The 14,096-nt window shown below is 58.8% G+C and overlaps 1 protein-coding gene across 5 annotated transcripts in view; it reads right to left on the minus strand.

Annotated features, from left to right (window-relative positions):
- CACNA2D2 (calcium voltage-gated channel auxiliary subunit alpha2delta 2) overlaps nt 1–14,096 on the minus strand; it is a 180,604-nt gene that overhangs the window by 39,510 nt on the left and 126,998 nt on the right. The window lies entirely within an intron of this gene.

Here is a 14,096-nt window from a genome sequence, read left to right on the forward strand (position 1 = left end):
GCTGATCTGTACGGCACTGATTAGCCACGAGGCTAGCGAGGCTGTCGCATCATCCCAGGAAGGCTCCCGAGAGAGCTCACAGATCGTGGGGAGACGCAGCCAGCCGCGATGCGCCTTGCTGCCGGCGCTAATCCCTCGCTCCCCCGGCACTGCTGTCATCGGGGGGTCCCTGGCTATCTGCTCGCAGGGCTCACACGTCTGCACGTGCTGCCGTGCTCTGTGCTGCGCAAGCCATGCCGGAGCACGGGGAGCAGGGAGCCCAGGTCGCCTCCAGCCCCCCGAGTCAGAGAGGAGGAGGAGGAAGGGGCGGCTTCCAGGTGTGGCAGCGCCCGCAGCTCAACGCCTCCGCCAGGCACCAGGAGCGCCGCGAAGCGCAGGGAACGAGCGGGCAGAGACATGAATCTTGCCACGTGGAGAACACGGCTTGTTCTTATCGGGTGCAGGGAAATGCATATTCCATCACAGCGCGATCTCGGCCCAGGCTGGTCAGAGCTTCCTCATTTCGTCGTTTTTCATCTTGATTTCTGAAGCGCCCGCTTTCAACAGCTAGCGGCCACGGGGGGAGAGCAGCCATGGGCTGGGTGCTGAAGTTAAACGCCTCCAGCTCACGGTGCTGGGAGAAGAGGATCGGGGACGTGGTGGCCAAACAGAACAGCCAAGGAGTCGCTCCCTTCCGGGGCGGTTTTGCCCCGGGGGGCTGGTGCGTGGTGTGCACCCTGCAGCTCCAGCTAGCAAAGCTGTGGCCCAAATCCCGCATCCCCTCCCCAGCAGCTTTGTGCTCTGTTTATACACCGAGATGGCTGATTAAAGGCGAGCATTTATTCCGAGTCGCATTTAAGGCAGCAGTGATGAAATATGCATTTTTCTATACTTGATAAGAGCATGTTTGTTTATTGCGGGCCCGGGGAAGATTTATGGACATCTTTAACTATTCATTGCCTCGTGCGAAGTGCCTGCAGTGTTGCAAATGGTGCACTCAGTGACTGCTGCACCCACTGCGGGCGCTTCAGCGGAATGTATTTTTCCTCTGGAAAATGTCAATTTGTCAAGTCGGTCTGGACAAAACTTTGTTTACAAGAAACAAATAAATAAATCCAGATGTTCTTTTTTTGATAAGCAGCACATCACAGGGACAGGGGAGCTGGCAGGAGGGTGGCACGGCCACACCAGGGTGCTGTGCCAGCCCCGCACGGGCTCCTTTGGCTCCAGGGGGAGACGAGCGCGGTGCTAGAGACCGAGAGGTCGAGGAGGGAAGGGGGAGGCCGGCACTGCCGCTCTGCCGCCCGCTGCCGTCCCCCTGCAGCTCTCCCCGCTGCGAAGGGTGCACGGTGGGGCCGGCCACGACGGCAGGCTCGGGGAATAGTTCATCGTGAATAATGTGATCGTGATCGCTACAGCTCAAGGATTATTTCTAATCCTTAATAACGATTAAACCATTATTTGTCAAGTGCTGCGGATCAATCGGTCCATCTCCAGCCGCGCTGCGTGCAGGGACTGCCAGATGCCCGTGGTGCTCGGGCCCCTGAAAGCTGCTCGCTTGCAGGCACGAAGTGCTGCTGCAGCAAGTGCCGTGTGCCCTGGGCTCCCCTGTGGGCTCCCAGCCAGCCCGAGTGCAGCCCTGCCAGCGGGCGAACAGAGACTGGCTCCCGAAACAGCAGCGGGGCTCTGCCACCCTGGCGGCACTGCTGCTCCCTGTTGGTGCTCATCCCATGTCCTCCATGGCCAGAAACGTGGCTGTCGATTGTGTGGGTCAAGCAGCAGGAACGATTAGAGGAATTACCAACAACATCACGCCTGCAGGTTTGGCCAGCGGACAGGGCCACACTTCCAGCAGGCTCTGCTGCCTTGGCTGGCGCACTCCGAGGAGCGCGGTTTGTCTCCAAGGAGCCACTGAGGGCTAAGGAGAGGAGATGCAGAGGCTGCAAACACTGAACCGAAACAACTCTGCCGGTCAGAAAAGGCCAGCGGGAGATTTGCAAGGGATTGCTTTCTCAAGATCCCAACAGTGCCTGTCCGTGGCGGGGCCTGCGGGGGGAAGGTGCCGCAGGGTCTCCATCGTGCCCCGGCCGCCTTCGTGCTCAGTGCGGCGCTCCTCCTGCCAGGGCCCCGCTCCCTGCGTCCCAGTGCAGGGCTGCTGCTTGCCCTGTGGCTTTCCAAAGGAGAACGGCACGATGCTCTCTGCTACATCCCTCTTCCCAGCCCAGCCGTGGCACATAAGTATGCCCTGGATGTTCCCGACTCGCTCAGCTCAGTGGATTTAACTCGGGAGGCAGCCGAGCAGAGACTGGAGATCTATACAGAGAGCCCAAAGGCCAAGGCTGGATTTATAAAACACGATTACGGCAAACCCTCTGCAATGGGTGGCCAAGCAGCGTAACAGCAGCAGTGCCACCCCGGTGCCCCAAGCGTCCCCAAGGCAATAAAGCACCCACACCCGTGCTGATGCTCCCGGGGGGCTGCGGAGCTGGGGTAGAACGGGGGGGCTCAGGATTTTTGCTCGTTTTGCTGTGCCCTACAAAAATACATCAACTGGAGGCTTAAACAGATTAATTTACCCATGCTGCGATCCGCTGTCCATGGGAAGGAAATGAAACACGCTCCGAGCCAGATTTCCTGCTGTTCCAGCTCAGCACCAGCTTAAAGGTGAGCAGAGACTGGGAAATGCGACTTCGCACCCTCTTTACCTCCCCGCCGTGCACGAGGGAGCCTGGGGTGCTTTTCCCAGCTCTGACTTCTCCCCAGAGCCACTGAGGGCGTGTGCAGCGGCTGGTTTTGCTGCGGTGGGGAGCTGCTCCTGCTAAGCCTTCATTTTCCCTTCCGCTCTCTGTTATCACCCTCATCTCAGCGCCTCCGGAGCGGCACGAAGTGCATTAACCTCCAGCACCTGAGCAAACAGCTGGCAGGAGAGAGCTGTGCTGAAGATGCAAACAGCCCCTGGCTACGGGGCATCAGAGGTCCACACCGCGTCGTCAGCCCAGTCCTCCTCCAAAAGCGACAAAACACAGGTAAAAGGTTAAAAAGAGAAGGCTCAAAGCAAACAAGGAAGAGGAACAAGCACGGCACAAGCCTCTCCTCCAGCACCAAGCCTCTCCTCCACGCGAGGCACACCCCGAACTGGGACTGGCACCACAACCCCGAGTGACCCATAGCGGCGCGGTACGTGCACCATCAGAAATCACCAACCAGCACAGAAAGACAGCCCCCTTATACACATGCAGGGAATATAAATCTTCAGTAAACACTGTAAGGCAGCGAAGCATCTCATCCTGTAATAATCTCCGAGACAGTTGATCCCAGGGCTCTTATTACCCCAGCAGCCACCATCTGAAATCCAGTCGGCAGCCGGCTTAGCCATGGCCCAGTATTGATCACGGAGGCGGCTTCACAAAGCGCTGCAGCATTTCTCTTTCACAGCACTAACTTGTTTGTCAATAACTCTTTCCGCCGCGCAGCACGGGCAGCGCTGGAAGGGAACGGGGTGGCCGGAGCCCGTCTCTCCTCCTCTCGTGCCCGGATCCTGCGGGAGGCTGGGACTGGGGCTGGCAGCCAACGCTCTGCTGCCCGTCAGAGGGCGAAGAAAGCCACGGTGCTTAGCTAGGAGAGGGTGGCCAATACCTCAAGGACTTCCAGACCTTGACCCCCAGCCCAGCTGGTGCTTGCTGAGGGATGCAAAGGCACAGTCGTCTCCGTGCCCGTGCTATGCCGAGGGTGCGGGGCAGGACCCCAGCGCTGGGAAGGAGGAAAGGGAGAGCATCACTGCCCGTTTTTTCCTACCCCAACAGCATCTTCCAGGACTCCAGAACAGAGCTGAACTTCCTGCAAATGGAAAAGTGCCAAGGACAAAAGGGCAGTGCTGCCACACTGGTCCCATTTGCTCCGTGCTCCTGACGGCTGAGCAAGAGCATCGTGAGCCCTGTGCGGCTCCACAGAGGGGAGAGGGGCTGCAGGAGACGCGGCTTATGGCCCGTGGTCCCGTGGTGCCAGTCGGCGTTTCACCCCAGCGCCAGCCCCAGCCCCTCCTTGCTCCAACTCCAGAGCATTCAGTCCAGCGACGCTCCCTAAATGCCATTCAAATAATCCGTGGAGCTCCAGTTCCGATCATCGAGTAGGACTTGTCACAGTTCAAAATCCATTACAAGAACCACAAGGCATTTCACCGGCAATTATAAAAGATAGTTTCACTTAAAAATCGATTTTACTTAGAGCTCAGGGGAACGGCAGTTTGGGAAAAAAGGAAAGAAAAGAAGGGCGCGATCCAGCTCGCCACTTGGGCAGGAGCACAAGGCGTTTGCCTGGCCGGGTCGCAGCAGACACAAGGAGAGATGGGGAATCTCATTTTCCCTTGTAAAGCCACCAGTCCTTCCCATTTTGTGCTGCGAGTTCCAAGGCTGGTAGGAAGTTGGCACTGGGAGCCATGGACAACGGATCTGTTTTAAGGTATCGCCCCTCGCTGCGCTGTGCGGGCTGCAGAAAGCCCCTCAGCCGCACGGGGGTTTCCGCACACCACCTCAGGCAGCAGCGCCAGTCCCTCCGTTAGCAGGTTTTTACGGGAGGGCAGATTTCAGCGCGCAGAGATCTCCCCGGGACGCACCAAAATGGCACAGGGCCCTGCCATTCAGCAGGGCACCAGCCGAGGGGCACCGGCACCAAAACCAGCCCTTCTGACCCCAAATCCCACAGCCTGGAGCTGGACGCCAGCCTCGGGATCGCTTTTAGGAAAGCAGCACGGCTACGCTGGCCTGTGCTGCTGTGGATTAGCCGAGCTCTCTCGGGAAGGATGCTGGTGGCTCCCCTTCAGCGGACTCCGGTTGCCAGAACCAGGTTGTGCCGCCACACCGGGAAGTATCTGGCCCGGCGCGTGAGATAGCAGCCAACACACCGCCCGCAGCTACCATCGGCCTGCTGACAGCCTACATCTGCTTAAACCGCGCCGAGGAATATTTTGAGGCATTTTCAGAATAATTGCGAGCGTTTTCTGCCTGTGCCGAGTGGCTAATTAAGTGGTTTGCAAACAAAGCGAAATGGCTGCGGAAAGCCGGGGCACCCAGCGCGTGCACGGCTGCCTGCTCGTCACGGGCTGCCCGCGGCCTTAGCACCAACATCGCTGGTCTTGCCCGCCTGTCCTCTCACCCGCAGCCTAAAACTGAGGTCCTTTGGGTTAACTCTGCCTTTTCACAGCGCAGCGAGTGCAGCTCACGACCAGCTCCCTTGGGGTGCCGGGACAAGCAGGAGCCCAGCAGGAGCAAACCCCACCGCGGCCGGGGCCGGGCCTGACGCGAACACCCAGCCGGCACCAAGCAGGGAGCTGCGACCTCGTGCCTTCGCCCCGGGCCCCTCCGTGTTCGGGGTTCCACCGAGCCCTGATGCTCCCCGACTATCATTTCCCCAACAAGCCTCAACACAGACCCACTTGAGAGCCCGCGGGGCCCCCCCCTCGGTCCCGCTTCAGAAGTGCCTTTCTGCCTTACTGCTGAGCCTAAAAGCGCAGGCACCCCGACGCCTTTTGCTTTAAAGACCAGGCTGGGGGAGGAGAAAAGAGCAGGAGAGCTCCCCTAAGGGAAAAGCCATCAGCCGGAACAAGATTTCAACAACTACACGTTCCCTGACCTTTTCCACAGCCGTATCTTTAATGTTGCACGGCCCAATGCGATAAAAAGAAAAAATTAATAAAAATGGATTTCATTTTTTAAAAAAGGTCAGGACATGTGTTACAGGGAAAAACTCATTTGGGTGCGTGCCTTCCGCCTCGCCGATCCCGGGCCCTCCCCTGCCTCCCACCCGGGCGGCTCTGCGCGGGCAGCCGGCTCCCTCTGCTTACCGCCGTGAATTCGGGGTTTCTTTTTCCCCTGCCAGATGCGGATTTGGGAACCGTAAGCTCAGAGGTGCTGGCAAACGCTTGGGAGCTGCTCATACCTGCTGGGGTTCTGCATGCCCGACGCAGAGAGGCAGTGGCCCGTTCCTGGAAGCAAAAGCAGCCCAGACGCAGGCTGCAGACGGTGTTACTGAGCCTGCTCGGCAATGAGAGCAGACTCCTGTCTAACCTCTTCCTCCTTTCACCATTCCCTGATTTTTTTTTTTTTTACTATTCGTTAAGAACAAAATATAATTCATCAAAGTTAGCAAAAAAAAAAAAAAAAAAGTAACAATTCCTGCGATAACATCGCCCTAAGTTATTAAGTGGTGACAATGGGGGACAATTACAGCGCGTAGTCCCCTACACAGCACCGCCGTCGGGATGAATGGAGGCAGAGCACGCGGCGAACGCAGAGCAGCTTGTTAACGGAGCATCGGCGTGCCAGAGCACAATGCCTGCCGTGCAGCCGGGGAGGTGGAAAGGGAGCAAGGAGAGGTGAGGAGCGGCAGAGAGCCGGCTCCTTTGTGCCTGACACTCGCACGCTGTGTTTTCTCGGGTCTCTTATCTCAGGTGGTAACTGATAGGATGCGAGGAGATGGCCCCAAGCTGCACCGGGGAGGTTTAGATCGGGTACCAGGATGAATTTGGGCGCTGCCTAGGCACTGGAATCGGGCACTGTCCCTGCAGGTGTTTAAGGGGTGTGTGGATGTGGTGCTAAGGGACGTGGTTTAGTGCTGGACGTGGTAGTGTTAGGGGATAGCCGGACCCGACGGTCTTACGGGTCTTTGCCAGACTAAAGGCTTCGACCCGTGATGCAGCGTCCCCACCTCATTCTGCCTCTGCGATGCCCTGAAGATTTCTGCAATGGCTCAGCCAAGCATGAGCAGCCTGAAGAGGACCAGGACTTCCCCCAGCTCCCTCCAGCATCCCGGGGAAGATGTCCTCTGTGCTCAGCACCCCGGACAGCATCTCAGCCCCGTGCCCAGCCTGCCGCCTGCTCTGCAGGGCACGGCCCTGCAAGAGGAGTGTGGGTGAGCTCCCTGCACAGCCTCAGCCTGCCCAGTCCTGCCAGCCACTGCTGCCGGCAGCTGGGGACATCGAGGAGCAGCCTGGGGACATCGGGGAGCAGCCTGGGGACATCGAGGAGCAGCCTGGGGACATCGGGGAGCAGCACGGGGACATTGAGCAGTGGAAAGCTGAGAGATGGGTGGCCAGACTTCACAGCTTGGCACACCTGTGAAACCAGCGAAAAAAGGGGCAGCAACGATGGTGCTGAGCAGCACCGAGCACTACCCACTCCTGTGTCCCTTTCAGCGTGCCCGGTGACGGGTCCTGCCTGTCCCTTCCCTCCCTGCCGGCCCAGATTTCGTCCCAGCGGTGAAACGCCGCTCTCCTTCGCTGGGGCCAGCGCTGGATTCCCTGCTGCTCCAGCGGCTCCGACTCTCTCCTAAGACGTTATTTTTACACTTCTCTTAAAATACAACACTAAGAGAGGCTTCTTGACTATATTAACATTAGGAATCTAATCAGCAATCAGACAGCTCATAATTTTCTGATTAGCTCTGATTATACTCAATCTTTAGGAAAGAAAAAAAAAAAAGAGGAAAGAGAAAGAAAAAAAAGAAGGAAAAATATAAAAATATTCTCTGCTCCATTTCCCCATCCCAATTCCCTCGCCAAGACACGAAGCCATCCCAGTGACAGTCCCACAGGGACCCGTTGAGCTGGAGCTGCCCAGGTGCCACCACGCACCCGCCCTCTGTCCCCCGGGGTCGGGAACCAGCACGCCGCCCCCGGGAAGGGGCCGCTGATGGAGAAAACACCAAGAGCATTGGAGCTGCCGACAGGCACACAGAGAGCTCTGCTCCGGGGCCTAACATTCCAGCCAACATGCTAAAACTCACTGGGGAAGGATGGCAGGGAGAAGATGATCAGCCTTTGGGGAGCTGGCCTCGGCCGGAGGGAAGAGCTGGAAGGAAGAGCTTCTCCGGGAGCCGAGGAGGAGGAGGAGGAGGCTGAAGATCGCTGCAGGAGGAGGCGGTGGCCACACGATGGCTTGGTGGGAAATGACAAAGGCTTTGAGGCAGCCCACAAAAAAGATCCCAAGGACCCAGCGTATGGGGATGGCCAGAAGGTGGGAGGCAAACGAACGAGAGGCAGGAGGACCTGGGTGGGGGCACACGATGCCACCCGAGTGGATCCACCTGCGGGGCTGCCATCGCGGAGCAGGCTGCTCCTCCGGCACCTCCCGCCTCCAGAAACAGCAGCAGGGAGGACTGGGGAAGTCGGAGAGGTGTCAGGGCCCCGGGATCAGCTGGCCGGGCTGCTGGAGATGCGCCGGGCAGGCACTGATGGAGAGCACGAGGCAGACCCGTGTGGGCCTGCCTCCAGCCACACCAGTCCCTGCTGAGAGGCCTCCGTGGCGACCTCTCTTGCTGTGCTTTTGTGAAGGATGAGAGCAGGATCCCTGGGGCTCATTCACGACTGCAGCCAGGGGAAAGGAAAGCGAGGAAGGAGCCCTGAGGGAGGGGAGTGCAGAGCGAGCCCCACGCCTGGAGTTAACCAGGCGCGCACGCTCCACGTCGGAGACTCGCTCCCAACTGCAGCAAGTGATCAGCTGACGCCGTGAAGCATGAGATTTAATTATTTGTATCATCGTCATGGCCGGCATAACTACAAATGATATTAATGGTCATAAAATTGCCCAGCTGGCTCTTCACACCCGCCGCGGCGCTGAGGCTGCCTTACAGGGGCTGCGCAGCGCAGGGCAGAGCGTCGCGGCCCCGTCAGACAGACGCCAGCTGGAGGGGCCACCCGACGCCTGCCCGGGATCACTGAGCACCAAACGCGTGCCTCACGTCTTGAAGACAGGCCCGATAATGAGAGTCGCTCCGTAAAAGCTGTGGCTGGCCACACGTCTGCATCGGCCTCGCTGCAGCTGCTCGCTCGCAGGCCGGGAAGCCACTTTGCTGGGGGAGGGCGGCAGCTGCAGCTCCCTCCAGCGCTGCCCATCGCTCTCCTTTGCTCGGAGTCGTTGCTGGGATCCGCCGGCACGGCTGCCCAGAGGAAGCCCTGCTCCTCGCCCCGCTTGTAGCGAGCTGGGTTAGCCAACATCTACACTCGGTGGGCACCGGACCAGCCTGAGCCCAAAATGCCCCCCGCAGAATTCAGCTGCTAAAGCCAATTGCCCCGCCTGCACCAGCCTGCCGCGGGGCCAGGCGCAGGCCTTCCCCCGGCCGAGTGCGGTGCTGGCGACTTCCCGGCCCGGGTTTACACGGGCTGAGCAGAAAACACCTCGAAACCCCTGCTTGGGCTCAGCTGCAGCGAAGGAAAAGGCGCAAACACACCAGGACTTGGCTCCTCCAGCCCTCGCTCACCGCACTTCCCAGGCAGGCAGAGTCCTGTCCGCTGCCAGCCCCAAACTTGCCAAGACGAAGCCAGGCAGGAGGCTGTGCCTTCGCTGGAGGGGACGAGGGAGGGGACGGACCCCTTCTGGGTGCTCGTGCTCCAGCCCTGCTGCTCTCGCCTCCCATGGCAGCCGCTGTGCTCCGGCACCCACACAGACCCGACGGCAGTGAGCGGGGCTCTGGTATTAACTGGCCTCAGAGCGTGCACGAAAAGCTGCCCGAGTTCACGTGGACGGGGCCTTCCCCCCTCCCCGTGCCAGGAAAGTCTCCTCCTTACACTCCAAACCCTGTAATCACATCCGCAGAGCCCTCTTTTGTAAAGCAGCCTCGGAGATGTAATTAGTTTGAGGTGACCTCTGGAAAAAAAAAAAAAGTTCAAGTTTAAAAAGAAAATCTCTCCGGTTAATGCTATGCAAATTGCCAGAGAGGCAATCAGGCTGACTTTTAAACACTGGCCCCCGTCGGAACGGCTCACAAGACAGCCTTATTGTCTCTCTATCAATTTGCATCTCATTACCCACAATGCGCCGCTCGCTGGAGGTAACCTTTTGGGGAACACGCCGCAGCGGTGCGGAGGCTGGGGACAATATGGGGACTCGTGTTTACATGGCCTGCGTGTGCCCGGGCAGCTGCCGGGAGGCTGCCGGGAGGCTCAGCCCGTGTCCTCCCTCGGCCTCGCTCCTTCCCGAGGCTGCTGGGGCTCCAGCCCTGCCTGGCGGCACCGCGGGCTTGAGCACGCAGCGCTGCCATCTCCCAGCACCAAGAAGCTGGCACGTCCTCAGCAGCGGTGGCCAGGGCAGGTTTCTTCTTTCTGATGGAGCCACGCCGTCCTGAGCTCCGTGGCCTCCTCCCCACGGCCCCCACGTGCAGTGCGCGGCCCGACGGGTGCTCGCACGCCGGCCCCTCCTGCACAAGCCCGCGTGGTCCCGCTCGCAGCAGCCGCCCGCCTCCGCCCACCCGCTGAAGATGCTTCTGAGCCATCTTCCCGCGCTTCCTAACGTCTCTGCCAAGCCTCACGGCCTTGGGGAGATGGGACAAAAATAGCTTTTCTCTATAGGAAGGAAATTAAGGAGCTGTTGCAAGCACCGCGTGCCAGCAGCAGAACCCAGCCTTTCCTAACCGCTGCGCGGGGGGAACCGCTGCTGCGCGGCGCCGGCAAAATGGAGCCGGCCGGCTTCTGCTATTTTAAGCACTCCCTGCAACGTTCCCAGCGCCAGCTGTATTCCCTGAACACCCACGAGCAGGAACTTTTGCAGGCCTCCTTCGCTGCGTTTGCACGCTGGCACCCTGTGCCAGAAGAGCAGGCGGGCGGCAGCAGCAGGGCAGGCCAGCGGCACCGCTTCCTCCTCCCCGTGGCGAGGAGCCCCGCGGCGGCACAGCACCTTCCTTCGCCGCTCCGCCAAGCCGGGGGCTGCCGAGCTGCTAAGAGCTCGCCAGGGCCCTCCACCCACACGCCGTGCCACCCCCGCCGCCCCGGCCGGAGGTGCCGAGGCAACAAAGGGACTTCTAATAGGCAGGAGAGCACCACTGCGCCGAAGAAAACCCGATCATTTAAAACCCTTCTGAATAATGGTGCTGCCTCCCTGCTGCTCAAATCAGCCTCGGCATTTTGTTATTATGATAACTAAATACAGAAGATTTTAACAGCTGGAAATGCAGCAACAATATTTAAAAGAGTTTTTTTTTTTTAAATTGTTGGTATTTTATTCAATAATGGTAATGGGCTTTTTTTTTTCCCGTTTTTTTCTTTTAAAGGCACAAGGTTTCCCGCTCCGTTGTTTTTGCACGGTGCCGGTCGGGCTGCGAAGCCAGCTCCTGCCTGCTGATGGCAGGCACTTAATGCACGGCGAGGCCAGGGCTGGGCGAGGGAGCTGCTGGCAGATGGAAGCGCAGAAATCGCGGCTCGCTGCTCGGACACCTCGCTCACGCTTCGGCGCTGCCTCCCGAGCCTTGCTGGGAGCCGAGGAAGTGCCAGATGGGGAACTGCAGCCTGGGAGCGGCACGGCCAAAACCACTGCAGCGGCTGAAGGTGGCTGCAGGCAGGGGCCTGGCTGGGACCCGGCGGCGGGGCAGTCACCCCCGATGTTCCCGTGGAGCCTCCGGTCCTGAGCGGCCCGTCCCAGGGCGGCTCATCCCACCAGGGGTTCCCGATGCACCGCAGTCCATTCGCGGCGTCTTACCAAGGAAGTAAGAGAATGCTGGCAGTGTAAATAAACAGGGATGGTTTGCGCTGTGGTATTTTGGGTTGTTTTACGGCACTGCAATGTGACAATTCACAAGACTCGATTGCCAGCGGCTCTCCCAGTCGTCACCGTGTTGCACGGCGAATCCGGCTGTGCCCGCGGCGTGCCGTGGCTCTGCCGTCCTCCCCCCGCCTCGTCCCCCAGTGCAGGGCACCGTCACGGGGCTGGGTTCAGCACCCCATGCCAAACCCTTCCCCGGGGGAGGAATGGAGGCAGGTAAAGGCACGGAGCCTGGCGCCGTCCCACAGCCATGGCCACCCCCTTGGCATCAGCTGAAGCTTCACACCGGAGCAAGGAGAGCGAAGGCTCTCGGGACCCCAGGAGCACCGGGACCAGCCCTTCCCAACCCACTGTAAAACGTGTCCACGCCCTCGCCGTGTCTGGATAAACCCTTTTCCTTGCTTTAAACTCATCTCTAAATGTTAATGCCTGCTCCCTCTGCGCCGGGTGGATGTGGCAGCTCCTTCCCCAGCTCCCTGGGACAGGGCCACTTGTGTCACCCTGATTTTGGGAACGGGGACCCGTCAGCTCCGGCCAGAGATGGGCGAAGCGGTGAGGGGGGTGCGCTGGGGCCAGCGCTGCACCGCGCCTGGGATGGGGATGGCAGCGGGCAGACAGGGCATGGGCAGCCGGGGGAGAGGGCAGAGAGCTGGGATGGGGGGGATCTGGGGGACTACAGGAGAGCGGGGGGCGAGGAGCGGGACAAAGAGCAAGGGCAGGGGAAAGCGGAGAGGAGGGGCTGCTGCCGGCGGGGAGGAAAGCGCTATTTTAATCCTTCATTCAGAGCCCCAGTGCCCTTCACCCTGATGCCTATTTAATGTCATCCCATTCAGCGAGTGTCCCCATGATCTGGTAATTATCTTTTACTTACAAAAGAGCATCTCTGTGTCACAAATACTCCCCTCTCCGGCTCTGCCACAGATCAATATCTCCTCAAGGCCTTTGCCTTTGTTTGGGGGAATGGAATTGATTTCTCCGAGAAGCGAGGGGAGGTAAAATATATAAATAAGTGCTGCAGATGTGGCTCTGCCCGAGCCCTGCCGAAGGCTGTGCTGGGCGAGTAGCTAAGCAAAAAGAAAGCGCAGGGACCCCACCTCCCGCCACAGGGCTTGCATCCTGCCTGCTCTGCCTGCCGCTGCTGGACCGACTGCGGGGCCACTCATGTGTTTCTCGCTCAGCGTGCAAGCATCTGGAGAGCTGGAGCCAGACGAAACCTCCAGGTGAAGGTATCACCAGCTCTCAAAGGTTTCACAGCGAGAGAAGCGTGGAGGTGCCGATTTGACACCACAGGTGAGGCTGTGCGCGTGCCCCACTTTCACGTGGCTGAAAATCTTGGCAGAAAGGAGCACGCATTTATCCAGGTGAAAGCTGAGACGCTCAGACACGGGTGCAGACAGAAAACTGTCCTGCTGGCTGCCGCTTAGCAAGTGGAGGATGGAATGAACGTCAAGGAAAACGCCAAAAGGTTTAGTGCCACGCAGGAGACGCGGCCCATGGAAGCTACAAGGCAGTGCTACACGGCAGGACTGACTGTGGCCATGGGCTGCAGGATCCTCTAACGCAGGGCAGGAAGGGCCCTCTGCGGTCCATCCACTGGGCCACAACGTGCCCGAGCGGGACCAAACCCTCCCAGGTGAGTATTTTTCCAACCTTTTTTCAAGAAACTGCTGGTGACGGAGTTCCCACGGCCTCCCCAGGCAATCTATCCCGGTGCTTAACTACTCTTACAGTTGGCAAGCTTTTCTTAATATCTAAGGCAAATCTCTCCCGCTGCAATTTAAGCCTATTACTTCCCATCCCATCTCCAGCGTGCATGGAGAACGGTTCATTACTTTCTCCTTCCCTGCAACAGGAACCTTTTATGTATTTGAAGGCTGTTACCATGTTTTACCTCAGCCTTCTCCCGACAAAACAAACCCATTACTCTCATATCTGCAAACAGGCCCTTGCTTTCTGATCCCCTGGTTGCTCTCTCTGTCCCGCTCTCCTCCGTCTGTCTTTTCTCCGCGTCCGTCTGGAAGCACGCTGCCAGGAGCTGGGCCCAGAGCCAGCGGCGAGGAAGAGGGAGGGTTCTGCCACCTCGCCTGGGCAAGACACCATCAGACTGGTGTTTTTGGGAACAATTAGGACCCATCACGCGTGCTGATGGAGCTCAAAATTAGCTGCAGCCTTTCAAGGAAGAGATCGAGGCACTCTGGAGCACAGACATCTCAATGGAAGTGACGGTCCAAAGAGACGAGTTTGTGCTCAGGAACAGGCGGTAAATAAAAGTGTCATATTAGCCTGTAGGCCTATAAATCAGTGGGTCCCTCATCTGTGACAGCGCGTGGCTCTGCTCGCGCTGAGCAGGGAGAAGAGGCAGACGCGAGGCAAAGAAGAACAACAGCGGTTGCTCGGAGCACGGGGGAACTCAGGTAGCAACGGACAGAAAAGGTGCAGGGGATTTGATTCTCTTAAAGGAAAAAGTGATTTTAAAGAGAGGTATAAACCCCCACGTAACAGAGAAGATACCTCTGAGCTCAGTTATTGAAACGCTCAGAGCTGATGACAAGGCACACAGTTCCCTGTGGAACTCAATGCCTCGAGGTGTCG

Source organism: Oxyura jamaicensis, chromosome 12 (genome assembly GCF_011077185.1).
Source record: "Oxyura jamaicensis isolate SHBP4307 breed ruddy duck chromosome 12, BPBGC_Ojam_1.0, whole genome shotgun sequence".
In the NCBI taxonomy this organism is placed as follows: Eukaryota; Metazoa; Chordata; class Aves; order Anseriformes; family Anatidae; genus Oxyura; species Oxyura jamaicensis.